The sequence below is a fragment of the Dermacentor variabilis genome, chromosome 5 (assembly GCF_050947875.1).
Source record: "Dermacentor variabilis isolate Ectoservices chromosome 5, ASM5094787v1, whole genome shotgun sequence".
In the NCBI taxonomy this organism is placed as follows: domain Eukaryota; kingdom Metazoa; phylum Arthropoda; class Arachnida; order Ixodida; family Ixodidae; genus Dermacentor; species Dermacentor variabilis.
The window spans coordinates 96,620,291-96,647,861 of NC_134572.1; the positions used below are offsets into that span (position 1 = coordinate 96,620,291).

At 48.9% G+C, this 27,571-nt stretch overlaps 1 protein-coding gene and 1 long non-coding RNA gene across 2 annotated transcripts in view; one reads left to right on the plus strand and one right to left on the minus strand.

Annotated features, from left to right (window-relative positions):
• timeout (circadian regulator timeout) overlaps positions 1 to 27,571 on the plus strand; it is a 325,432-nt gene that overhangs the window by 129,875 nt on the left and 167,986 nt on the right. The window lies entirely within an intron of this gene.
• The window catches only part of LOC142582944 (uncharacterized), a 103,403-nt gene that overhangs the window by 21,735 nt on the left and 54,097 nt on the right, over positions 1 to 27,571 (minus strand). The window contains exon 2 of the long non-coding RNA XR_012828522.1: positions 27,307 to 27,356. This is a non-coding gene — a long non-coding RNA (uncharacterized LOC142582944). The remainder of the gene's footprint in view (positions 1 to 27,306; positions 27,357 to 27,571) is intronic.

The following is a 27,571-nucleotide window of genomic DNA, read 5'->3' on the forward strand; positions in this document are numbered from 1 at the left end:
AACAGTGCAAAGAGATCAATGAAGAAAGCCACCGAGTAAGACAATCTGCATGCTTGTATTCATGTGAGAGCAGCCTTCGTGGCGTAGCAGCTATGGTACTGCGCTACTAAGCACGAGGTCGCGGGATCAAATCCCGGCGCGACGGCCGCATTTCGATGGGGGCTAAATGCAAAAACGTGTGTACTGTGCATACCGGGCACATTACAGATCTCCCAGTGTTGAAAATTAATCCGGAGTCCCCCCACTACGGCGTGCTTCATAAACAAATCATGGGTTTGAGACGTAATATTCCAAAATTCATTGATTCAGATTCATGCGAAATCTTTTTAGACGGGTTTTCATTTTTCAATCCTAACGTGTAGTCTCATTGCGTTTTCGCCTACGCACGAGCGTGTAAGCATTATTGTATTGTTGTGTTACGTCCAGTTACATGTGTAATTTCTCGGCTTTATTTACTAACATGCATACAGCGGCACATAGGACGCATGTTTAATGAGCGCACTGAGTCACCTGCGCGTGCAGGTTCTACAAGGAAATGATCGCCTCATATGTCACATCAGCAGCCTTCGCGTCCACCGAGAATTACTTGACCTGAAATCGGATAAATTTAGCGCATACGACAAAGGTAAATAGAGCGAATAAACCTGAGAGAATTGGTGTCTGTCTTGTTCTTTCTTTGATAAACAATTAGCTGGCGCAGAGTGGAAAAGTTGTGTGTTAACGTCTTAAAATGAAATACTCTATGGTCAAATTTTCTAATACCGTCTACACCGCAACAACACACTCGATGTAGCAAAGCACGCTTTACAGGGTAACTTTTGGTTTTTAACACATTGAGATTTTTTTAAGTAGTCTTTCACCGCATTAGCGATCGATATGCGGCAGAGCACGCTCTGCAGGAGAAATTGTTTGCACAGGTCGTTGGAATGGCGGTTGAGAGCCATTTAGACTCCGTAATGGCTCAGTAACATGTGCTCTGGCTCCTAACAGGCTGCGAATAGTTGGTGATAAGGAATGCGCAGGAGGTGAATAAATGGCCATGTTAGCGGTTGAAGCATATATTCAAGAAGACAGGAAGTGTATCTACTGCACACTGTGCCGATGTTAGCGGAAAAAAAAGTGTCTCTGAAATGAGAGTCACCCCTTGTGGCCGTTTACGACTGCGCATTATTCTGACTGCTTTCATCTCTATGCATGGAGACGTTCAAGACTCCGAAAGGTCTCGGTTGCTATCGAAACGCGTAAAGGCATCTAAATCAACAGGAAATACTTTAGTGTGTTCCTTCCTATGGTTGACATGGACGTTTGAGTTCCCAGTTCTCACTTAGTATATATCCCCGTACGTTTCGTAAGCAGTGTCTGAAGTTTTGATCTTTGATGTAATAAGAATAGCGCATTCGGAAAGATGATGCCAGCCTTAATACTGCTATGTTTTCTACTCAGTATTTCTTGCGTTGCCTCCATGTTTGGCTTTATTTTTTGTACCCAAACGAAACTTACGTTGTGTTCATTAATTTTCTTTTTCTCTCGTTTTACTTCCTCAATGGATGCTGACTGTGTTTCTGCAGGAGGACACAGTGAGTGGGTTAGCCAGAACGCATGCGCCGCCCATTCATTCTTGATCGAATCGCTCATTTTGCGAGAAGCTGTAATTGGGAGCCCGCCTCGAAAAGCGATGACACTTGCAACACGCGCCACAGCCGCTCCCTTCTCGCGGCCGCAATGTGGCTTCGCAGAAATATCTTGGCGCCGCAGCGTAGCCGCGGCTGACTCCTCGAGGGAATCGGCAATTACTACAATGGCGCGCGCTGTCGCGCGCTGCGCTGTGCCCCGCTGGTGCGCGGGCGGGCGTCTAGGCGCGCCCGTGAAAACATCTTTTCGCTCGCTCGCATTTGGCAAGGACACGAGGCTGTGGCATGGTTTTGAGGCCGAAAGCGAGGAAGGGAGCGACGAGGAGAGGGTTGTGGGGGCGGCGAAGGCGGTCGAGGGGGGAAGTAGCAAATCGCGTTATGCGAATCTGAATTGATCCAGCGGGCGAGGATGCGATCGAACTTACGGCAAGGGGGGGGGGGGGGGGAGGAGCGCCTCGCGTGCGTGCCCCGCGGGGACCTTGCGACTTTTATTGCGCTACTTCGCGCAGTCGGCAGCAGCGGGACGCATTGTTGATTGAATGAACGCGGATGTGCTCGCGCTCCCGGCGCCAGCGTTTCTCCTCAGCTCGCCCCACGACGCCGTCATCGTCGCCGTCGTCGCCGTCTCGCGCGTTTAGCACGTCTAGCCTTATTTCCGGTTCTTGCTTTCTTTTTTCATTTCCTTCCTCCACCGCATTGTGGAGGCAGTGTTTGACTTCTAATTACGACTTGTTTCTCCCGAGGTTCGCGTCTTGTTTGCACATTTAATATCGTTGCTTGTCGCACTTGTTTTTCCTTCGTTTCTTTCTTATGTCTTTTTAAATCTTTTTTAGTAGTTCTGTTAGCGGATTCTTTCTGTCTGGCTTTGCGGATTCTTCATCGCGACGCTGTCGACACCTTCACGTGCTGTGGATGAGGGTTCCGAAAGGGGGGTGGGGGAGGAGCGGCAGTCGCCCAAGATGGTTTTTGTGCGACCACCGGCATTTCCAGCGACATGCCGCCATATTAGATTTTTGTTTGCTTCTTCGTTAGTTTTCGCATCCGAGCGTTTTCGCTAATCGACGGATCTTATGTGTCCGTGCGTTTTCATGAACGTGTCGTTGTCTTCTTTGTCCTTGCTTGCACGCATTCTTTGCTCTTTCTTTATTTATTTCTTGCTTTAGTTTTGAGAATGTTGTTTTAAAGAAAAAGCACTTTCGTAGTTTTTGAAAACGGGTGACTTGTGCGAAGGCCTTTGGCTACATGGCGCTGCACGCGCACGTGTACAAGCTCACCGCCTTCCTTTCTCTCTTATCTTTTATTCCGCTTTCCTTTTCCCCCAGCGTAGTGTAGCCGGTCACACGATGTTCAATGGACATCTCTGCCTTCTCTCTTTTCTTTTCTTGCTCTTAGAGCGAAATGGTCGCGGTTGTTCGAAACGGTTTTAGTTGATACTATTGCGCGAATTTAGTCGAGAAATCGTCTCTATATGTCTTCGTATGAGTTCTTGTTCCTTAGGATTTATATATATATATATATATATATATATATAATCTGTGAAGATTGGATGTGTTTACCATTATAACGGCGTTCGTTGAGATTTGTAGAACAAAAAAACGCTCTCCGACTGAGTGCTCTATCTCTGCGATCTCGTAATGACCGCAACGTGTGCTCAACTTGGCCGTCCTTTGCGTGTCCGCTGTACGTATTGGACTCCCCTTTGACGAGAACGAGTTTCGGTAGACGCTGCGGTCGCCAAGGCCTTTAAAACTTTCGCCGTATTGCTTCTTGACGGCCTTCGTTAACGTCAGTACGTGAGCAGTATTCCACTTGTCCTCGTTTTGCTGTCTTGATTCGTTTTCGTGTTTATTCCTCGACGTGGTGCCTTTCCGGCACGCGCATTTGTTTTCCTAAAAAGAACCAGGGCTGCGTGCTTTCGTTTGACGGTCGGCCTTCTCCGTGCAAGGCGTACCCCCCCCCCCCCCACCCCCCCTGTCTTAAGGTTAACAAATGCGGATGTTTTTATGCCTGTACTTGAAAGTCTCGGAACATCAGAAAGTGGTCGTTTCATAGTGGCTGTTCCTTTCTTGTACAGAATACTCAACTTTCAGCCAACGAGCCTACGGATAGAAAAGAAACTACTGTAGGTCAAGGATTCTCGACCGTCACCGGATACGCTCCGATAATTTTCGTGGTGGTATTATACCATAGTTATGGTTTGTTTTCGATGGGATGTGTCTGCCGCCGCAGCGCCATTGATGCATGTGTAGGAGACGGCGCCATCTCTGCTGAGGCTGTTAAGTAGTCTTGTTGAGTGGCAGTTTAATGTTTCGTTGACTAACGGTCATTTTTAGCAGCTTGTGGAAGGACAACGTTTTCTTTATAATTGACAATGAACCATCTGGTTTCAGAGCCATCGCTAGTGTGTAGCTACCCATGTTATCCAGTCGGGTTCGCAAGAAACGCTTGCCGCCTATCTTTACGAACGAGCCATATATGTTTTACGATTCAAGCAGTTCGGAATACGATGAAATTCGAGATTGGGGGAAAGTGAGGAACTGGCAGAGTTTCGCGACAACGATAGGCCAATGCTAGAAATAGTTCATAATGGATGTGGCGTGGCGATACGCAGCAAAACTTGTTGTTATGGTTTTTGTACAGACGCAGACGTTAACCTGCATTTGGTTTAGATAGTGGTTCCGTAGTAACCAACAGTTTTACGGATTCGGTGTCCTGCTGATATAGCCTCCTTCATGATCATGTCCATAGCCTTCGACTTCGAGCACGGTGTTCAGTTCCGTAGAGTATAGTGGAACGCTGATGTGATTCAGATAATGCAAGCTGTAACTTTGATCACGAACATTTCAAAAGTGCTATATGCTCCATAAGAAAAGTACTTTATGCCTGCAGTTTTCCTTTTCTCATCGCATTCTCCATCACATTTTTCATCTCTTTCCGGGTGAACAGGTTGCAGTCGGGCCACGCAATTAAGGTGTATTCAGCTATCGCCAGACTCCATTTGTTTCACGCGTTATTGCGTCCGGAACCGTCTTGAAGCGCCTTGCTCCGAAGCGCTCACGAAGCTGCGGCTTCGAGGAGGAACAATGTATCGTTCCTGCGCACACAGAACCGTCGTCTCAGTTTCTTTCCCTTGAGGTCTTTTCGTCTGCTTTCTCCCCTCCCACATTTATTATGATTTGTATCGTGCTCTTCTTCTTTTTGGACCCACTCTCGCGAAGTTACAGACACTGTCGACGACCTCTCGTGCCTTCTTCACTGAAAAAGTCTTCGTTTGCATTCTGATTTCTTATTTTGTATGTAACATGTGCTTTATTATTATTTTTTTATTATTATTATTTTTTTTTTTTTGCGACGACGGTGAGAACAAAAGCCGCATCCACAGCCAGTGCGTGGCGCATAGAGCTTCGTCGTCCGCGTCCGAGTGGCTGATCAATCAGGCGGTCCCATCCTTTCCCTCGCGGAACTTTATTTCCGGGATTTTTTCTTCTTGCGGAGCACAGCAGCCTTCACTAACGCTTTCCTGCCTTCTTTTCTTTTCTTTCATTTTTTTTATCTCCCGCGTTCTTGTAATACGGGATAGTGGTTCGCCAGTGAACTGGGCGGCATAAAAAATCGCGCTGAAATGCGCCAGGAAGGGGGTGGACAACGAGAAAGTTGCGATGGAGAGGAGTGCTCGCCGGGAAGACTACTACACTGCACTGGGCCGTCACCGGCAGCGAAATTAGGAGAGAGCCGGCAAGAAAAATTCGGTTCCTCTCATCAATCATCTGGTTTCTGTCGCGAAAGGAAAAGACAGAAGAAGCCTCCTCCTCCGTGTCATCTCCAAGGCAGACTGCGCCTTGCGAAGGCCGCGCGAAGGCGGAGACTTCTACCTCCCAGTCCTTCCTCTCCTTTATTTCTTCTTTTTTTTTTTTTTTTGTAGGCTGAGCGCGCTCCTGAAACGCGCTTATATGGCGTCGTAGGGGTGTACCGGAAGCGAGGGCCTTGTTTGCCGCAACGTGGCTCTTCTATATGTATACGCGAATTGCGAACGAGATTTCTTTCCTGGCCGTTTCTCTCTTGCTTCTCCGGGCTTTGGCGTGTTTTGCGAGGCAGGAGTGGGAGTCGAACCGGTGCTTCTTTGTCGGTCGCGTAGCCCTCGCGTGCGAGGCCTGGAGTTGAGTTGTTGTGGTCGCTGTGGAGCACCGGAAGCGGATGCAAGAGCGAAGAGCAGGCGAGGAAGGAACAGGCGCGCCTGTTCGCAGCGCCGGTGTTCGCAAGGCCGACGTCCTCTCACGCCTTTCCGGTTTCTGGACAAATGGAGCCACCTCGCGTGCGGGGGGTGAAAAGAGGCTGCTCCTGTGCAGGCGCTGCTCAGCGTCTGCAGTCTACGCTATCCAGCGAGCACTCGCTGTCATGCGCCGCTCGGCAGGACCCCTTTTGTTGTGGTCGTCGTCGCAGGTCTTCGCGGCCTCGCTTTGCGGTTCCGGTTTATACGGCGGTCGGCGCCTTTTCTTCGTTGCGCTAGCCGTGTGTGGCCTCGGCGCGAGAGCCATCAGTCTTCGGTCTCCCGCGGCAGCTCTGCCTGCCAGAAGGACGGCTTTTTGGCCGTGAGGTCACGACGTGGACTTGGCGCCGGTAGCACTCACTTGGCGGAAGGAAGCGCAGCTGGTCTTGAGATTCCTTAGACGTATCCGCCTCTTTGTTTCAATGAACAGGCAGCTGTTGTGGTCGCGTGGCTCCTTTGTGTAGCGATCGTACGCGAAAATAGTACAGATGCTAGGCCTTCTAGAAGTTCGATGATTGGTAGTTCCGTCACTTATTAGAGAGTATTAGAGAGTATTAGATTAGGGAGATGCAAGCGTTGGGGCCCGTTAGCGCTTGGGGCCACGGTACTGCGCATGCGTAGTACCGTGGTACCTTACTAGACCTTACTAGGATCTACTTTATGCTGAGTCTGGACTATGTTTTGGAGCCTGGAATGCTTAAGTTACGAAGCTAAAGGGTACACACTTCATTGTGTATGCAACAACAAATTCTGACCAGTGCAGCAGAAGGGAGGCATTTAATATAGCGCTGCGGAAAGTACATCTTACAATGGCGTGATCATCGATTATCGAAGAGGAGATGACCTGACGAAGACTCGTTCCCTTGCTGGGAACATATCATGTCTACAACAGGGCGCGCTGTCGTAAACAAGAAAGCCGTGCGTATTTGTTTAAACGTTCTTTTTACGAAACAAAGCGAGACCCCTTGTCGAAACGCATCTCCAGTCTGGGGCATCCCTTGTTTGAGGACTGTTTTTCACTTTGCCTCCATCTTCCTACGAATCTGTGTGTTTTATGAAAGATCATAGTGTACTTTACGCCCGCCATGGTAGCGTAGGAGCTTTGGCATTGCGCTGCTAGGCCCGAGGGCGCGGAATCAAATCCCGGCCACAGCGGCCGCATTTCGAGTGGGGCGAAAAGCAAGAACGCCCGTGTACCGTGCATCACGTGAATGTTAAGGAACTGAAAGTGGTCAAAATTAATCCGGTGTCCCACACTACGGCGTGCCTCGTAATTGGATCGTAGTTCTCTAACGTAAAACCGCAAACTAAAATAACATAAATAAAATGTTCTACTTCAGAGAAATACATTGCAAACGCTAAGCACTTTAAATGTTTGCGTCGTATAACAAATGTTCCTGCAAGCTGTATTACGCCTTTAATGATATTGTATGCAGTCAAATACATGGCAAACTTTTAGGAAAACGCCCTACTTCTTGAATTTGTTTACAAGATTTCCGTATTGACAACAATGATTCTACGATTTATAATGTGTGATTTCCGAGAGCGGGTTTTCTCTTTTCGATTATTCAGATGCTACCGTCAGTAGCGTCACTTACTAAGGGGATCAATGGAAACGACAGAGGAAATTCCGGCTTCCGTTACGTCAATATTTCATAAATAGGTATCACGAAGATTTCCGTTTTGTTATGACGCAGATTATTCTCGCCGCAAATATATATAGACCAGTGTGCCTTTTCAACGCGTCTCGACAGAACAAAACCAGACAATCTGAAATGTAAACAGTCAACGGCTGCAGTAATAAAACAGTTCTTGCTATTTCTTTTTTCACTGCGTTCTTTTTCTTTCTTTTTTCTTGGCTTCGAGGGTAGTATTTTTCACATATTATGGTTGGCATTTCTTCAGTATTATCCGATCGCTTCCTTGCTTTCGAGGCATTCCCTATATCGAGGAACGCGCGTCGGCAGCTTTGACTTCAACTCTGCCTTTAACGTGAAGTACGGATAACATAGCGGCCCCGAAGTTTGATGAGCCGCGTGGAAGCTGATCTGCACATGGTGCCGCCAAACCTCTCCCTCTCCTTCCTTGCTTGCGCGTCTCGTCTTGCAGCGCCTTGATGATGCGCCGTGCACCGCCAAAAGATTATATGTACAATGAATCCCATCTCCGCTCCCCACGGGTCCCGCCAGAACGCTTCGATCCCCGTGTGTACAACAGCGGCGCGCATCGTGTACTCCTGTGCAGGCGTGTCGCCTGCTATACAGCGCAGGTACGCAGGCGAGATCGCGTGGCGTTCGGGTCTCCTAATGAGGCGGCGGCACCGAGCCACGAGCGGCACTCATCAGGGCCCGCAGTCCTCGAAGACGGCCGCATCCGAACCTCTCATCTTGCCCGGAAGAGTTTGCCTCGTCGGCGGCCTAACGAGCGCGCCTCGTTAGCCTTTCGTCCCGGGCCGGGGATTCGTTTCGTATTGGTGGCCCTGCGTGCGCTCGTCCGATCAACTTGTGCCGGATGAATCACCCGGGATGAACCTGGCTGATTTCGAAGCGCGGTTCTCGTTCGGTTGTCTTCTTGCTCTGTAGCCTTTTCTTTCTTTTTTTTTTCTGCTTGTGTGAGCGCGCTGTCTATTTTCTGGCTGTTGCCGCCCCCCTCATTGACTCCGGTTCGCTTTAGCGTGTTTGCCGAAACCCACCTGTCGTCGTAGGCATTTACAGCGTGTCGTCCTTCCCGGGCTCATCATCACAGTTTGATCGCTGTGATTTTGCGCGCTTATTTGTCGGTACACAGCTGTTTCACCGTGGATATTGTAGCTTGCTGTTTTCTTGCATGGCAGTCAATGTATAAGGTTGTATATTTCTCCATAATGCGCACGCACACGCACACACGCACAGACGCACACGCACACACGCACACGCACACACGCACACGCACACAGAGAGCTATAGACAGAAAAAGAAAGCTTTCTGTATTGTCTTCGGCTGGTATATTATCTTAAATCGCGATCAAATTGGCAATATACTTTGGCTGTGTTAAGTACGCATAAACAGAACGGTGTAAATTTAAAAGAACGAAAAAGCGTGCATGCGCATCCTGCGCGTCTATCCGGTTCTTTCTTGCGGATGCTTTCTTCATTCTTTTTAACTTATTTACGGTTGTTTGCACGTAGGCCTTTCGAATAAAGTGCGGGAATAAAAGTGCGTTCTTCCTCGGGGAGAACTTTATTTGCGTAGCCGCCGCTTTCGGTTTCAAGATGAATGCGAATGCGATATTCACTGGTCCACGCGCCACTCTCTTCGCGGAGCCCTCCCCCCCCCCCCCCCCTCCCTCTTTTCTCCTTGAATATAGTGTTGTTACTTTTCTCTTTAGCTGGTACCTCTGTGGGGGCTTTATGGCGATTTCTGTTGCGTGTTTATCCCTGAGGGCATCACTGGACAAAATAAAATAATAATACGGTGCCGACACTTTCCGTGCGAATACACGAGTCCTTGCTTCCCGCAGGTGAGCAATACTGGCAACACTAAACGAAATATTTTGCCTGGCGAAGAGTGTAAATATGGCATGCGTAAATAAAACGTTCGTTTCGATAGAAAAACAAGTCCTTCCCGCTACTTGCAGGCACGCGCGCGAATGCCCACTTCTGAAACCATGGCTGCTGCGAAACTGCTTTGTGAAAGCTTACTGTTTCTCATGGCCATTCTCGCTATCTTAATTCACTCTCTTGTCTAATAACTATAGCACTGTAGTTCCCTATTCCCAAGCAAACGTCAATATCGAAGCTCCACCTGTGGAGATCGTCGCTGTCTTTGACTAACGCAGTCGACTGCGCTCCAAAGAGCTAGTAGGCTCCAGGATGCTGATTCCTTTGTGGGTAACCTTATGCGATTTCTAGTGGAGAACATAACCTCGTAATCCATGGGTAACAGCTCTTTCTCTATCCCTGAAGACGTCCACGTTGCAAGCGCTGTACTAACGTTCAGGCAGCTCAGAGATAGGCGCGTGGATTCGGAAATGCGTCCTTTAGTACTGTGATGGGGCCATACTGTTTTCCTTTTCATGATGTCGACCCTGGAAACACAACCCGAGATCGGCTAGCCCAAGGACGGAGCAGCGATGCGTGCGCCCGCAGAACAAAGCAGAAACGCGTCGACCAATACCGCCGCGCTTCGAAGCCAAAGTGGCCACGAGAGAGATACAGCGCGACCCTGATTCGGTCCATTTGTTCTCGCCAATCGCGCTCTCTGCGATGCGGCTTCTTTCGTGGCCTTGTGTGTTTTTGAACTTTCGCTCTCTTGTGCCCGCGAACGCAGCCGAGGGAAGAGATCTGGCGCCCGAATGTGGATGTGGTGGCCATTTCTGAGCGTCGGTTGTGCGGCTGCAGGAGCCGCAGCTAGTTTGCGTGGCCGAGCCGGGTCGTTGGGAAACGTTTTCGCTTTGCAGCGAGCGAGCGGAACGCGGCCCGGGGGTTTCCGGAGAATAGGAAGCGTCGGGCAATGATTAGCCGCATCGGCATTGCAAATGACCCTCATGGATGCGCTGATGGATGTTCCAATTAGGAGTGCGATTTAACGAGACTGCGGCATCCTACTGTTCAGGCAGGGATTGGCGGTCTGTTCGCTTTCCCGGTTCGTCCCCTTCTTATTTGCCTCGCGTGTACGTGTATGTGCGCGTGTGCGCATGTGTGCTTGCGTGAGTGCTTTTGGGATCTCCTCTGCTGCACCTTTATAACCACTGACGTTTGTGCTGCGCGAGCTCGTTACTTATCCGGTGACTTCGATGAGAAACTGAAGTGAGTGGAGGTAATGCTTGAACACCGTGTTTCTAATGGATCGACACTTGTTCTCGACCGAGGTTTACTTGCGAGAGAAAGCAGCGTACGATTCGTGGGAATCATTGTGGAGATCTGTTGACGACCCCAAATGTAAGGCTTGTTGCCAGTAATGACGACTCATTGTGTACTGTATGCGTACACAATATTCCAGCACGAAAAACATTATTTTTTCTTGCTTCTTTCTTATCCTACATTTGAAACATTCCTACAATAATTTTAATTAATTCTTTTTCACCTAACGTGTTCGTAAAGAGAAGTAGCAAACAGCTGCAGTGCGTGTTTCGCAGTTTTGATCTCTACTGGATGTATTTTAGTAGTGGTCGTGTAAGATTCGCATTCAGGGTAAGCTGAACGTCTTATGCTGTTCGTTTTGTTGTCTCTGATTGCAAAGGTAACAAACAGCTTGTGGCCATTTCACGATATGGCGCGCCTGAGTGTTTAGCTACCAAGGGCGGAATCGCGACATTGTTCGCTCTATAAAGTATTGGGCGTCGTAGTTAAGGAACAGCGTGAAAAAGTGGATACCGCTGGAGGAATGTAAAATAGGTGATCACCGCTTGACTTTGCAATTCGTACTTCCGCCTTCTTACAACCGCGTTGCAACCGCAAGAGCGGAGACATAGCTCGCAAATCGTTTCCGCACCTCTGGCGATTGTCTTAATTGCTGAGAAGGACAAGGGTTAGATTTGCTGGAAAACGTGAAAAGTGAAGATAGATAGGGTGAATTTATTACGTTTATTCTGCTCCTTATTATGCGATAAGGGGCAGCACTCACAGAAGGTTTTCGTTCGTAAAAGCTATCAACCATCGGCCCGCCTCCTTTGTTAGTAATATGTTCAACGTTACCATTCTCTGGGACTTGCTCTTACGATAGAATTGTTCGTTAGACCATATTCCAGCCAATCGTGATGCCGGACGTACTATTAGTGAAGATGACCAGCCAATAGTAATGGGCACTTACGAATGAAAAGCTTTCTGGATACGACTCTTGATCTTTATGCGGTCTTTGTCTTTGCTGTGCACCCACGTGTTATTTACTGTTCGCGTTCTTTCCTCCCAAACCGCTTTGTATTTCGCAGCCAACGGACTGCGAGCCGCGACCCCGGACGTGTCGAACTCATCCGTTTCTACTCGGTGTCAGGACAGAAAAGCGAGTCTCCGAAGCCTTAGTGCGGAAGAAAAGGATCCCTTTTCTCGCTAGAAGACCAGCCGAGTGGCAAAAATGCCGTGTTTCTGACGCCGAAAGCAAAAGTGTCAGGGCGGAGGTCTGGAGAAGTGGCAGAGGGAAGGAGAGAAAGCGAAGGGAGATGTATTTCTCTCTCTCTCTCTCTCTCTCTCTCTCTCTCTCTCTCTCTCTCTCTCTCTCTCTCTCTCTCTCTCTCTCTCTCTCTTTCTCCCCCCCCCTTCTTTTTTTGTTACGCGGACAGTTCACGCTGTTTCTTTGCTAACGACGCAGTCAGAAGAGCAAACCTGGGTGAAGCAAGAGAGGACTAGGGGGAGTTTGGGGAAGGAAACAGCGGATAAGTGTGAGCTTCCAAATCCTCGCCGTTCATCTTTCTTACGCAAAAGGCGAAGAACCCGCGCAGCACCGCGCGCACTCTCCAGACAGCTTCTCGCGCAGCTTTCTCTCCACCGTCACTGTCGTCTGCCTCCTTCTTTCCTTCTTTGTTTTGCTTTCTTCCTATATTGGCTTTATTCTCTGTCTGCTCTTTTTTTTTTATTACCCCAAATCTACCCCACGCTCTCTCTGCGCCTCGGTTTGCTTCTCCGAGGCGCCGAGAAAGCAGACAGTTAAAAAAAGAAAAGAGAAAAGGGAAGTGTCTTCAAGGACCTGCTTTTTTTTTAACCTGTTCGTCTGTGTGGCAGTAACGGTAGGTTCGTCGTGTCGCCAGCTTCCGCCTCCCTGCTGTCTTTTGCTTCTCTGTCACCCACACACACGCACTCAGTCGTCGGCGTCTTTGACCCGGGTTTACGCTCCCGAGCGCGGTGTGCAGACTGCCGTCGCACCGCTGCTGCTGCACCCTTTGCGTTTTGTTCTCCAGCTCCGCATCCTGCCTTATGCTGCCTCCGTCGACAATAGATCCTAATGCGCCTTGTCGCTTATGAGTTCTATTATAAAGTCGTTCCCTTCCTTCCCCGAAGTGGGAAGGAAGTGGGGGAGGCGTCGGTTGCGTCCCGTGTTTCTTCGGTGGGCTATAACTCCGTGGCTTGCTTTTCCCGCTCGTGTTTCTTTTCGCTCCCGAGTCCGCGTGTGTGTGTGTGTGTGTGTGTGCCCTCTTGGCTTCACCGCCCTCCACTTTCCCACTTAACATCTGTCACAATTCGCCTTCGGGAGGGAGCTCCTGCAGCTGCTGCAAAGCTTAGTCGAATGAAAAGGAATCGCGTCGTGATTAAAACAACATGAAAGATTTTAAAGGGAGCAGCAGTGGAGTCAGCGTTTTCCTCTTCGCATCCTCGACGGGATGTCGCCGTTTTCTAGTCTTCCTTTCTTTCTTCCTTTCTTTCTTTCTTTCTTTCTTTCTTTCTTTCTTTCTTTCTTTCTTTCTTTTGTTTTTCATTCTTTTCCGTATCGCGACGCCTTGATAGAGCCATGCCTCCTCTGCCAAGAGAGGAGCTGCTGGAGGTCCTTGTGGGGGTTTCCGTGGAGTCCGCTTATGCTCCCGGCTAGGCTTGGCTTTCCTTTTCTCTTTTCTTTTTTTCTCGAGAGAACGCTTATTTTTTGTTCCTCTTGCACTTGAGACGGCATCTGTCGTTGCCGTCCTTGTCGCGTTGATGGGCGCGCGAAACATGAGGGTGCGCGGTGGAATTGCGCGATGGATATCTGTCACGGGTGGTTCGGTTGGCGCTTGTGTTTCTGTCGGGTGCGAAGAGCGTGTTTCGTTTAAGCGCGCTGTCCGCTTTATTTTTTTTCTTTTTATCTTTTTTATTCTACTTTTATCTCGTTCCTCCATCTGACATTATACACATTTCGCATCTAGCAGCAGCCGAATCATTTCTGTCCTCACGCTCTTTAGCAAAGAGAAAAAAAAAGAAAAATAAAGGACAAACGTGAACACAACGCCTGCAGCGTTGTTCTCTCTTCAAGGTTGGAATGTCTTCCCTGTTGTATAGGGATGGTGTGGGCTCGTCGAGAGCTCGCGCGAGCACCGGCGCCGTCGGGAGCACCGGCGGTCCGTCGCCCAGACGTTTACGTTTCAAGATCACAAATTGAACACGATAACAGATTAACGCGGCGGAAAACAAAGCTAGCTTCGCGAATTTTTTTTTTTTTCTGTGGACGTCTTTTTAACCGTTGAATTTTCCAAGAGGGCCCATGTTAGGCTCTGCTTCCTTTATTTTTTATATTTTTTGTTATCTTTTTTTAATTCAACGGTCGGACGTGGTTGAGTCATTATTTAGCACGAGGAAATATTATACCTGGATATCTAGTGGCCGCTATCGCAAAACGTGCCTGCATTATGTATATTTCTTTTCTGTCCTTAGTGAATGGCAGCGTTTATTATACTGTTCAAATGATCTGCCGCACAGTTTTCTTTTGAAAGTGTCGGACAGACGGTTTGTTTACTGATAGCCAGATTTTTTTTTTTTTACACTTTTATATTCGTGCACTACCGAGAAACTGTGCTTCGGTGTTTTGAGGAGCTTTACACAACGCTTTTGACAGCTCTGGAGGTAAATTTAAAGTTTAATAAATTGTTCAATATTTAATAACATGGTTGATCCCGCGAAAGAATAATAAGACCAGATTGTCCGCGAGATATTTAGCGCCGCATCCCTGCGTTCATCCTCGCAGCGGGGAACCGGAGGTCCATGTTCTGCCTCGAGATCATAGTTATACACTGTTTTCTTTCTTTCTTTCTTACTTTCTTTCTTCCTTCCTTCCTTTGTTTCTTTCTTTCTTTACTGCTTAGAAAAAAACAAGAAGACGATTACTCGCTCCTCGCGAACAGCATCATGTCCCAAAGGCCTCCCCGTTTCGGCCGCATGACAGTACTTTTCGCATCTGTAATTTCGAATCGTAATCCGATTAGTCGGAAGGGTGAAATTATGCACGCGTCTGTTTGTTTGTGTTTAAATTTCGTATTCTGGTGCTGCAGTGCAAAAGTTCAATAGCTGGTGAAAACCGGGAGCTGTTTTCTTCTTCTTGATTGTGTGCATCCGTGTCTGACTTCCTGAAATGTTTATGCTGGGATTATATTGGTGCCTGCTTTCTCTTGTAGCGTTGCGCTGCTGCTACTGGCGCGAAGCGTAAAAAAAATTAATAAAATTAAAATAAATGGGTAACAGCAATAATAAATGAATGTGGGTGGAATAGCGGATTGCAGTGCCCCTGAAATGATGTCGTTTTCATCGTCTTTCTTTCTTTCTCTCTCTTTAATCCGCGCTCGGCTGTTTTGGCTTCATTTCTGACTGAGTGGGTCAGAGCCGCCGCCCAGGGGCGTTTCTGGGGCGCGCTTCTGGTTTCAATTATCGAGTTTGGGCCTCGAAAAGAAGAACATATTGGAAAGACAAAAACGAGGTGAAACTGCCGCGCAGGGAACGGCAAACGCGTGCCGCCGGTAGCTAATTGCGATAACCGATATGAGCGGGCCGTGGAATATTGAGAAAGAAACGACCAGGTCACACCGCGACGACGTTTGCGAGAGCGTAAATAAAAAAAATCGAAGAGAAAAAACAAAGAAGGGAAGGCGACTTGGAGTTGGTACGGTGGAAAGGAGGGCAGGGCTAAATGCGCTTGCTGGTAGACATTAAGAAAAAAAAAATGTTGAGAGTGAAGAGAACGGGTGTTTTGAGTTCAGCGGAGCGACCCAGAGGCGTGTGTCGTGAGGAATGAGATTAAAGCAGAGCCATTGTGTGGATTCTGGATTAAAGCGGCCAGAGCACAACAGCGCAGGAGGAAGAGGGGATAAATATAAAGTATATGGTTGCCGGTGAAACAGAATTCTCGGGGGCCAGCATGACGGAGAAGATTTGTAATGGCAAAGGGGGCGAAAATTCAACGCAAATGTCAAAAAAAGAAACAACAGGAAAGAAATAAAGAAAAAAGAAAAGGAAACGAAAAAAGAAGAAAGCGGGAGAAGGCGAGGTTATAGCGAGACCGGCGAGTTTCGGAGTCGTAAAATTAAACCCTGGCGAGCGAGATCGCGTGGTACGCGCGGTCATTTCCTAATTGGAAATGTCGGACGCACTGGCGGAGCCATTTTCGGGCGCTCTATGTACGCGCGCTATTCTCGTGCGGAAGTTAGGGAGCCGCGGCGGCGGTGGCGGCAGCCGTATTGGTTCGGACGGTTGCTCTGTAGCTCGCGCTTCTTTCTTTCTTTTTTTTTTCTGCCTGCGTATTTCTACTGGCGTTCATTGACCGTAATGCCTTCACCCGCCCTCCCACGCCGCCATCCTTATTTTCCTCTTCTTGTTCGTTTCGACGTGAAGAGCAGAGGGTACACGCTGCAGCTCGCGCTCTGAACGGTAATCGCTTCGAGACCGGGAGTGCGTAAGGAAGTTTTGCAGAAGTACCGGGGAGGGCAAGAGCTCCGGGGCCCGGGCGATTTGGAAGGAACGCAGCTTCCGCGCAGGGAGCATTGCGCGTGTGGCTCGTGCAGGCAGGAGGGATTTTCGGAAACGTTGTATATAAGCACACCGGCTTCGGGCTCACGCCGTCCTCCGGTTGCTTTGGGAGAGGAACGTTCCACTGGGGAAAGTAGCCTGGGAGCCTCTCCGGTTTTTTTTTTTTTTTTTCAGGGAGTTAGCGAAGATTTAGGATCTTCGCTGGGGCGCAGTTTAGGTACTGCACGAAGCGAACGTGCTTCAACTTGGTCCCCGCTCTGCTGTTCAATTTTGGATCTGCCTTTTCTATGCGTGTTTGTAACAATTGTGCGTCTGGAATGATACGTGCATGTGGCTTACCGTGCTGGCGAAGGAAAGTTGTAGCCTCCGTTTCCGCGGGCCGAATGGTACATCGATTTTTTTTAAACTGTTCTCCGCAGCGTGACCATAAGCGTGCATGTCCAGTGGCCGCATCAAGTACAACTTACTATAGCTGTTTTAAGCGTCGTTTCGGCGGGCGATGGTGTGAACGTCTGGTTCGTGGAGCCTGTAATTTGCAGTGTGCATAGCGTACATGTCGGCGGGGACCGGAACGCTTTTTCTGATTTAAAGAACAAAAAGGAATGATTTCACAGACTCGTAGTTATTTACGCAAATGCAGAACTTGCTAAAGTCCTTGCTCAATATTTTCGCACAGATTTAAAGACTTTCCGTCCTATTCTATTCGGTCTCGCTGGCATAGTAAACTTTGACCACAGTCCGCCATTGCAAGTGTTCGCGCACATTGGCGTACAGTTTTCGTCCAAGCTCTTCGTTCCACTGAGCGATGAACAAAATTTGTCAGCAGTTTTTTTTTTTTCGCCATGCTGCAGCAGTAAGACTGATGCTCAAAGGAGGCACAAACTTCTAATGCTCATTCTTTAGTACTTGAAACCAACGAAAATTTTAACAAGTCCTGAGCATGCGCCTCGAACACAGGTGTCCGACCGAGCGCGTAATGGCTTCGAAACCTTGAGACTAGAACACTGCATTGCGCGTGAAGTATTCTAGACTGGTCATGTGCTATTGTGCATGATTGTGCGTGCAGTGTGATAGGTCTGGTCATGCGCTATTGTGACTCGGGATTGAGGACGAGAGGCGGACTCCTTCAGCAGACGAAGAGGAGACGAAATCTTTATACAATATGCACAGATAAAATCGGTAATAGCATACAAGTAGTGGTAAGGAGAGCACCAGACCGACGGCGCGGCTGATGGCGACTCCCTCCTAAGAATGGGCCCCTTCTGGCCTCATATCCATTTGGCGACCCATCGTCGGCAGGAATGAGGCGGGGGGGGGGGGGGGGGGTTGCCGACGTCATCCTCGTCGCGTTCCTCTTTCGTCGCAGTAGATTAAGTCTCGGTGCTGCGTGCCATCGGACTCCTCATTTCGACCCACGGCAAGGGGTCGGCATTTTTGTGGAACTTTGAAGGTTCTCAGTCACCAGGGCAACCACTTCAGAAGAACGAGGAGGGGGAGAGGAGGGGTTGCATCCATTGCCTCGATGACAGGCACGCAATGTGGCACAACAGCGCCCGGCGACTTCAAGTGGTTTGAATATAGATGCTCGTGGTATATATTCTTCCTGCGCTGGATGGCTAATCAGCTACGGACTTGCGTCCTGTTCCGCTCGCGGCCCATGTCGTTTTATTCGCGCGTCTTGCGCTGTGCTTTCTGGGATGACGCACTGAACGGCGCGTCTCGATGTTTTACGTTTCCTAAACTCTGCTAAAAGACGACGTAATGGCTTACCAACTGCCGGCAGTTCCCGCAACGCTGAATCCGCCTGCAGCAATCATGATCATCGTTCTTGCATGCATAGATTACAGAAAACGCGGAGAGATAAAGACCCGGAAGAAACGCTGACAGCGGAATGCAAGTCACCGCGTTTTGCGGATGTCGCTCACCTGTCGCCTATATTTAAGCTACCAACAAGCAGGGAATCCTCGATCCGTCCCTCTCTTTATTTTGATTTTATCTCTTTGTCTCTTGCATAATCTTGCACCTGTTTGTGAACGCATGGCGCAACAATTCACGTCGTGTTGCCACTCACATGACGCCACTGAGGTTAGCCTCAGCTAGATATTGCGAGTAACTTGAGGACAGTGCATGTCCTTTAACTAATTCATGCGAATTCTTTATGCTTCGTGTCTTTTTTTTTTCTTTCTACATCGTCGCTTTCTTCGGAAACAACATCTTATGTGAATCGCCAGGCAAATATTTCTAGCATTCACTAAAGAAACTACTTTTTCCTTTCTTTTCTCACTGCGAAGAGATACAGCTGCGTGGGAAGGCCTAATCTTTCGGCGCAATGTTGCCTTGCCGCACCGCGAAAAGCCCCTCCGCTAGTGATTCAGTTGTAAACACAACCGAAGGACGCTTGTCTCTCGCTATCTCCGCCTCCTTTTCTTTTTTCTTCCCGCGCTGCCGTATAAACGTCGTTGTCGTGGCCCTCATCGAATGTCGCGCGGCGGTGTCGCCCGTATAGCGCAGATTGCGTTGGGAACGGCGCCGCGTTCCAGAGCTCGTTACAGCGCTTCCTTTCGGCGCTTCCGTCTCGGCGGGCGGCGACGTCGACCCGGGCGCACGCTGCCGACGCCGCCCTGTCTCCCAAGGGAGGCGAACTCGTTAAACTTAAGCGCGGCCTCTCTCTTTCTTCGCTCTTCGTTTGTTCTCCAACGTCAGTTCCGAGGCTTCGTCTTCGCTCGACGCTATACTCTTGGTGGCCGTGTTTCGTTCCGAGATTTACTTTACTGTTGTTTGTTTCGCGGCGCATCTGACCTCAAGAGCGAGCGAGTGAGCGAGCGTACGCCAGCTGGTGTGCTGTGCGGCTTATTCGTGAGCGGTGAGCACGAATTGCGTTAACTGATGCTATGGTGCTGAAGCTTGTCTTATGCCACCCTTTGTTGTTTCTCTGCTGTCCGTGTGCGCAGAGCTGTCTGCTTCTTTGCCTGTCGCTCCTCGGACGGCTCTTCTTGCCTGATCACTTGGACGTGTGGCCGCGAACATGTAATTTGCCATTGGCTGTCCTGCAGCGCACCCTTGTGGCCCATGCTGTTCCTCTCGGACAGTCAGTCCTCTTGGGTGCTGACGCGCGCGTTCTTCCTCTATGCCCTCCGCTTAATTCTGCTTTCTTGAGTGTCCCTCCTTGTTGCCATGGAGAAAGTTTGGCGTCCCGGCGGCCGCGTTGAGGGGGCTTAGTTCGTAATAAAAGTTTATTTCTGTTCATGTGGCTCCTTAACCGCGCGGGGCCTTGAGTAACGTACGGCAAATCCTCGTGGCACCGCGGTGTCTCATTTCTCGCGGTCTTCTCTTGCCTCCATTTTGCGGCGGCTCAACGCAAAGCGGTGGTCGGGGGGGGGGGGGGGGGGGCGACCACCGCATTATTCAAGACTTTTTGTCTTGAATAATGGATGCGTTGGCGCAAGTGACTGCATGAAAAATTCACCATGGAAACGCTCGGCGGCGCTTCGTCGTATATTCGCGGCAACTTCGTCGTGCACCGCCGTGCTTAGTCATTGGCCGATGCGTCACTGAGTGAAAAGCTGTCTGCAATGGCGGTCTTGGTTGGTCTTTGTAGCGCGCTGTGCGCGAGAGTACTTTGAACAATACGAGTCGGGCGGCACGCCTGTGGTTGGTTCGGAGGTGGCGTTCTTGATTTCTAGCTTATATAGGACTCGGCGCCGAGAAGCGGGAACGCGCAGCACGCAAGAACGGGAGCCGCGCGAGGATGAGTTATCGGCGCCGCCTGACAAACAGAGGACGACGTCCCTGTTTGCAAACGAGAATGTTGACCTCGCAATTTCTCCCGAGACGGAAGACGGGCGTCCCGTCGTAAGCTTCACTGCAAGACTCGCAGCGAGTATTTACTTCTCCCTCTCTCTCTTTTTTCCTTCTCTCCCTCTTCCCCGTTTGCAGAAGATAATTCGCGCGCTCTTAGCGTGAAACAAGATTCTCGCGCCAGCGAACAAAGTGCTTCTTTCTGTTCTCGTCCTCCTACTGCTTTCTTTTGTTTTTTTTCCTTCCTTTATTCTTTCTCGCTTTAGATCACCCACCTGCGTACTCTCGTGCTGCTCTGAACGTTGATTTTTTTTTTCCCTCTTTCTTGCTAGCAAAACTGGAGCGTGTAGAAAAGGACGTCCCTTCATTCTGCCTTCTTCCTTTGCTTTTCTTTTAGATTACGTCTCTCGGGCTTTTACGTTTGTTCCAGACTCCCTTAAGTGTCTTAGCTCCGCTGTGATGCAGTACTTTTGCTCGTGATAAGCAAATAACTCCGTAAGGGAACGTTTTGTGCTACTTGGCTCGCGCGTCGCGTTGCCTTATTCATTACTCGACGCTAGCCGCTCAAATTAAATCCCCGTCTTGCGAGATGTGTTTGCCCTCTCAACTACATTTTTCCATTTCCTTTCGTCCCCCTCCTTATTTGCTCCTTCTTTAAAGCTTAGTCGTGTTTCTCGCCGACGACATCCGAAGAGAGGGCTTGCTTGCCTTGCGCACTGTTGGTTAACTGTTCCACGTAAGTTGTTTTTCTTACATCTTGAGGCTTCGAACCGACAGGAAGAATATACGTGGTATTAATGTTACCACTTAACTCTCTCGACGTGCCGTTAATCCAGCCGAGCTTATATCTGGATCGTATTTGCGCCAATAGTTGCAGTGGCTTTTGTCTAGGTCGTTTTGCTTTCACTTTGTATCTGTGGTTTAGTGCTGAGAGAAAAAAAAAGAAAAAGACGTGAGCTGCTGCTGCTTACTGTGTGTTAGGTTTCGCCTTGCTCTTAATTGCCCATAGGTACTTCATGCGGGCGCATCTTCACGGATGTCTTGACGTTGAGAGATGGGCTGTGTCCTGTAGAAAGCATCTGCGAAGAACATAGCGCACGTTTCACAAGCTTTTCTAACATTTGGGACCGACTAACCACAGCCTTTCGCGATGTCTGAAGACGTCTCTTTCTTTCTTTCTTTCTTTCTTTCTTTCTTTCTTTCTTTCTTTCTTTATTTCTTTCTTTCTTTCTTTCTTTCTTTCTTTCTTTCTTTCTTTCTTTCTTTCTTTCTTTCTTTCTTTCTTTCCTTTCAGTGCGAAGTTGCATCTTGACAATTTGTTGCTTCAACGCATAAAGAGTTCTCATGGCGTTCTCAGTTCTCAGTTATACTTGGGCCTACCTTCACCTCCTCGGCCACGTAGCGAGTTCGACTTCCGAGGACGAGGTCACCACCCGATACGCTGCTGCTGATCCACGTGCCACGCCAGTATAAGGTTCGACGTCGCGGCGCGCCTCTATACATCGGGCACCGTCAAAAGAAAGAAAGAAAGACGCGTTTACCAGGGAGTCCCTTCCTGTGGGGCCGCTGCAATTTGCCGCCACGCCCGAGGAAGCGACAGGGCAATGTTGGGACGGAACTGCCGCGCTTCGCAGGGCGTCCGTCTCCGCATCCTTCCGGCGGCCGGGCACTGCCTGGTTAGTCTTTGTCCGTTCGTTTCCCGAGCTCTGGCCGTCTCCGGTCTCTCTCCCTTCCCGATGCGGCACGGAACGGCCACCACCGCCACCTCGTCCTCCGGGGCTCTCGTTTTCCCGCCACCGCTCTCCGTTGCGGTGCTGCGGATGTGACGATGGTGGGGGCCCGCATTCCGAGCTTCATTTATTAGCGCGGTGCCGGCCTCGCCGCCAAACTTGATTATTGCCTGCGCCGCAGCCGTCGCGCTGCAGATGTGGCATCGCCCGCCGCCTCGCGGTCTCCTGTTCGCCCTGTTCTCTTTCCCCGCTTCCTTGTCTGATTATTATTTTTTTCCCCCGGTGCAGTAAGGGTGAGCAACGAGACAAGGGCCAGAGACCGTATACAACGCACCGCTTTCTCGGTCTTTTTCTAGCGTTCTAGATATATCCTCCGCGTTTCCAGACAACCGTGTAACTTTTCGGTTTAGCATTTGTTGTCGCCGCAACCTCGTGGAAATGCGCAAAGATGGTGCTGTCACTGACGCGCACCTTTTCGCATGCCTTTCTGCGCGTTGATTGTTAAACAGAGAGCAGTAGTTTGTGGCCCGCCGCCGACATTTTGTCTTTCTTCCTGCGCACCGTTTCTTTTCTTTTTTATCTTTTCCGCGTTCGTGACGGCGGCGAGTGGTCTCTGATGGTATTAATAAACTCCGCCGCCCCCGCGATACTATATATGTCATGATGTTTACTGCCTCATTGGTACCTTTGCCCGCGCTGATCGGAGCTCCCGGTCGATTTAGTAAAGCTTACAAGGTTGGACGGGTTTGTTTGCGTTATCGCTATCATGGATTAGTAAGTGTCGCATTTTATCCGCGCTGGAACTTTCAGACACAAAGCACATGCTTTCTTTAATTTGCTTCGTACAGACCCCAGAACACTTGACTGTAAAGCCTGAAAGCGTGCGTGTCTTGGCACGCACACTTCAATATCTGTAATCGATGGCTGTTTCCAGGCACTGTATCCGTGTTCTGTGCAAATTGTTTCATTGCAGTGACTTGCAGTTCTATCTTAGCTGTCAGCACGTCACCCGAGTGGAAAGGAGGAAAACGTTGAGTGAGGCACGGTATTATACCGCGGTCCCGTAAGCAGTTTTCCAGCTGCTTGCGGGACAGTAGTGTATCTTTGGGTTAATCGATATGAACAGGCTTATAAGCCTTTGCAGGCACACTTGCCAACCGGCAAAGTAAAAGTCATTATAAGACCCACCTCTCGTGCTTATACAGGGTGTCCCATGAAACTTTAGCCAAGCTTTAAAAATATGCAAATGCCAAGTAGCTGGAGAAAACAGAGGTAATGTTGTTTGCCGTCGCTTGAGAATACTCAAATTATTTTTTTTTCATTCTGCCGAAGTACATAATCAGTAATAATTCATTAATGCACTTCCTAAGTATTATAACTAGATGAAAAGTGTCAGTGAAAAAATTGTAGAAGAACATGAAATGCGTGCTACATAAGAGGTTTTTTTTTTTCCCAGAGCGCGAAAGAAGCCCGCAAATACACCCAAAATTGGCGCGCGACTAGCCGCTCGAACTACTTTGCTACATGCAGCATTCTGCTACCGAGCACGAGGTCGCGGGTCTGATTCCCGACCGAGTTTTGATGAGGGACAAATGAAAGAAATAATAACGAAAATAAATAAATAAATAAATAAATAAATAAATAAATAAATAAAATGTTCGTGTACCGAGGTGAACGTTAAAGTACTGCGGCTGTTCATAATAACCCGGTGTGCTCCACGATACGCTCTCTCTCATTGTGTTTCTCTAAGACGTTAAACCACACGAATCGCTCAATCAATCTGTCTCGCTATGTATTGCCAGCTCGCTCAAGTTTCCACCCCTTTTCAACTAAATGCGGCCCTCGATCGTGACGACTCCGGGGCACCGGCGTCAGTGCTGCAGCGATATACTCTCGTTTATCGACATTTCTGCGGCTCTGTCGATGGCTGTATGCGATTTTATTATCATGTTGACGATTAGTTGATCGAATATTAGCGCAAATTTGTTCGAGGGGAGCTCGCTGACGAAGGCACATCGATTACAAAAATCCGCGAAACAGGGTGTGCACGCTAACCGACGTTCCGCTCTCTTCGGCGGCTTCCCGTCTGTGTCGGCACATCGATCGCGCTTCGAGATCGCCCATCGGTCACCGCTTCCGCTTCCTCGGTCTGCCGCCACTTCCTTCGCGCGGCGTAGGCGACACGCGGTCGTCGCTGGAAACGAGAACCCGGTTTTCCAGTGCTTCGTCTAGGTCTGTCTGTAGCCCCGGCTATAGGAGATGTAAATGAAAAGAAGGGTAGAAAAAAAAAACAGAATAGCGCTCCATCGATCGCCGTCTGCCATTTCTGTTGTGGGATCTTGCTTTCTTTCCGTGGTAAAGACGCGGTTCCGTGCCTTCCCGCCTTGGCTTCACTTTTTGGCGAGTTCTTTCACCCTTCTCGTGCGCAACTGGCCCGCAGACACATTCAAGGACGCTTGAGTAGATTGTAATCTAACGGAGTGCGCATCGAGCGCCGCTGCGTGCCATATTCAAGCTCGTTTGACTTCGATTCCTCTGCTCCGTGCACGATCGCGCAGCACACAAGCACGTTTTGTGCTTCGATCACGCTCGAAAAGTTAAGACACAGATAGGCCGAAGGTGGTAGTGCCACACTGCATGCCCGAGTGAGAAGGTGTTGCTTGCATGTGTTACTGTTACTCTGTTTTCGAAGCCACAATGTGAAACGGCACGCGGGCTCGCAGCCACATTTAATGCGTAGTCCCGTTTCTTGTCACGTGCACACGCATTCCCCCCCCCCCCCCTTTTTTTTCCTCGTGTAGTTGCACTGGCATCTCTTTATCATAACTCAGCTGCGCTGTCTGAAATGAACACTCAGTTATAGGATAATTACTTGCACCCTCCAGTTTAGTCTTCCCCAAGTCCCCTTTTTAAACCTAACCTTCTTTTTTTCTTCTACCATGTCGCAGTGCGTTCGCAAAAGCGTTCCCCATTAGGGAGAAACCACTGCGATTTTCCTTGCAACAACGTTGCAAAGTACATGTCTTTCCCACTCCAGTTCGCAGTCAGCGGTGTTTCTCCTCTTCCCGTACTTTAGAAGTTACAAAAAAAAAAAAAAAATGTTCTCATCGGAAAGAGATTATCGCGGAACTCAATCCCGTAATAACAAGGTATCTCCGAAAAAGCCCCCCTTTCATTCTTTTCAGAGATAGTACAAAGGGTGGCTGAAAGGGGAGGGGGGGGGTGCGGTGGGTGATGGTGAAAAAGGTCTCACGGCTTTATGTCTCTCGTTAATGTGAGAACAAATAGTTTCTTTCTTTGAGAGCGCCGTATTGTATTGTATGCAATCTCTCGCACTTCGTTCGGCCTGCGTCGCAGCCGCCGCTTATACCTCGCAGCGCCACGTTCCCTATATAGTCTGTCTCTGAGGCTCTCTCGGCGCCTCCCCCCCCCCCCCCCCCGACGCCCTGTAGGCGTCCTCTCTTTCCTCCTCTCCCGTTCCTTACACGTTTCGTCGCTCGCGCCCGAGTCTGAACGCGCGGCGGGGTTAAGCTGCCTTTGTTCCGTGCCTTTGCCGCCCGCTGCGCGTAACGAGCTTTTAACGATGCGCCGTTTCTTTATTCAGGTGGAAAGGGACACCTCGCCTTGCCCGCCTGCGAACCCATTATTTTCGGTCTCCGCGCCCTGGTCCCGCCGTCGCCTACCCTGTTTCTTAGTGCGCGTCGCTGCCGATGACTGTGCACGGTTCGACTCGTCTCACTTCTCCTTGCATGTATTTTTTTTTTTTCGATTCCGTCGCCTAACCTATTCTTCCGCCGTCATCTGCAGCGTTCCACTACGTTTCAGCTTCTGCAGCCTTATTGCTATACGTTTCTTATGCTTTACCATTCTCGTAACGGTCCGAAGCGAACTCCTTTTAGCACTCTCGAGTGTTCGTCTAAGTAAGCCCGCGGATTCGTTTTTCCCTAGAGCGGGAAATAGTCGGAACGGTGGTTAAAGTAACACGATTGTGCGTAGCTGTGAGTGCTTTCTTCCAGGGTGGAGCGTGATGATGGTGGAACGCGAAAGGAACTATATACGGTCGCCTTCAGCGCTAGTGAACGCGTAATCTTACTGTCGCCATTTTTTTTTTTTTTTTTGCTAATTTGCTAAATAAATTCGTCCGCCGCATTCGGTGTTCTAACTGAGATGTCTGATGTTATGCGCGCTTTTGTGCGCATATGTTGAAACATATTCTGTGGGAAAATGTTTTGGTGTAAAATAAAGGAGGAGGAGTAGAAGTACGCATTGCGTAATTGGCGCTATAGCAGTGACAGTTTTAATTATTACTGTTATTATTGAACGAGAATAGCGATTTCGGCAAGTTCGTCGTCGAAGGTAATGACTGATAAAACAGCGCGAAACTCACGAAAAAGCGAGAGGAAAGCGGGCACGGTCAAACAAAGGCGTTACGCGGCCGCTGTTACAGCATGAGACAAAGATTTCAACTGCGCACGCACTAGAAGCGTGAGACTGCACAGAGTACCAAGGCAGCTTAGTCTCGCGCGAGTAATTTGCTGGAATAGCAACAACAAGAAGAAAGAACAAAGAAAAGGAAAGAAAATAAACATGCTCCGACTATACATTCTCACGTTTCTCTATAGCTACGATATTTCTTTTTTTTTCCTTTTGAATGCTTCAATCGCGCATGGCTTGGCATTTCGCCTGACGCTTATATACCTGTATAATGAGGCAGTAAATTGGCTCTGACGCTACACTTTGCCGTCTTTTAAAGTGCGCCCTCTTTTTTAGCTGTTTGACTGTTTGCTTCGCTATTGTTTTTTTCGTGCCCGTCTTCTATCGCTTCTTCGGAAACAGGGTCAGTTAATTAGTGTACGTGCTCGTCCTTTGTGTAAAGTGAAACAAATAGTAACATAATAAGTAAAGAAAAATAAAGCCTTTTTGTGAGGCATGCACCTTCGATGTAATGAGGTGTACGAGTAAAGAGTGAGCAGGAAGGAGAAGGCGTTATTGGAAAAAAAGTTTATTGCGCCGGGATCGCTCCGTCGCAAGAGATTTCTCCAGTCTCTTGCCTCCGGACCGCTTCCCGAGTGATCCAGCCTTTTGTTTTAGTGTAGCTTCCTCGCTGTCTTTCTTCTTGGACGTGCGCTGTCGATGGCATTATCGTTATTTTGCAGTGGCGGAGATTAATTAGGGAGCGACGTGTTTCGGTTATGATAGCCGGAGCCGCCCGGTATTCGCTGTTCGTTTAGCTTGGGCCGTTTGAAAATAATTGCTGCGAAATAAGGCGCTTCAATCGGGTTTCTCGTCGATCACCGGCGCGTCTTTTCCTGCTATAATATACCTGGAGTAAAGAAGTTCTCGCCTTACTTAACGAATTTAATCATCGGCATCTGCTCGCTGTAATTATTACTATTTTTGTTGTTTCCTCAAATAGCGCTGGAAAGCTTCGGAAAATATTTGAAGATGACGCTTGTAATCTTTTTTTTTATGTTTATGACTTCTTACCTTGGAATGCGGGTCCTGTCCGAAGACGTTACCCTTGTCGTGAATGGAATCTGTGAAAAGATATAGAAAGTAGTGTTAATGTCGGCCAGTTTCGATTGCCTGCTTTTGCGAAACGTTAATGTATCTTATGTTAAGGTATGCGCGCCTCTTTATTTAACCGTTGCTCACAGTAGGAAAGGGAGCTACAAAGCATTGAACGTTTCCTTCACTTTCGATGGCTCATCCTCTGAACGCACCTTTGTCAGCACACGTTAGTGTACAGCTG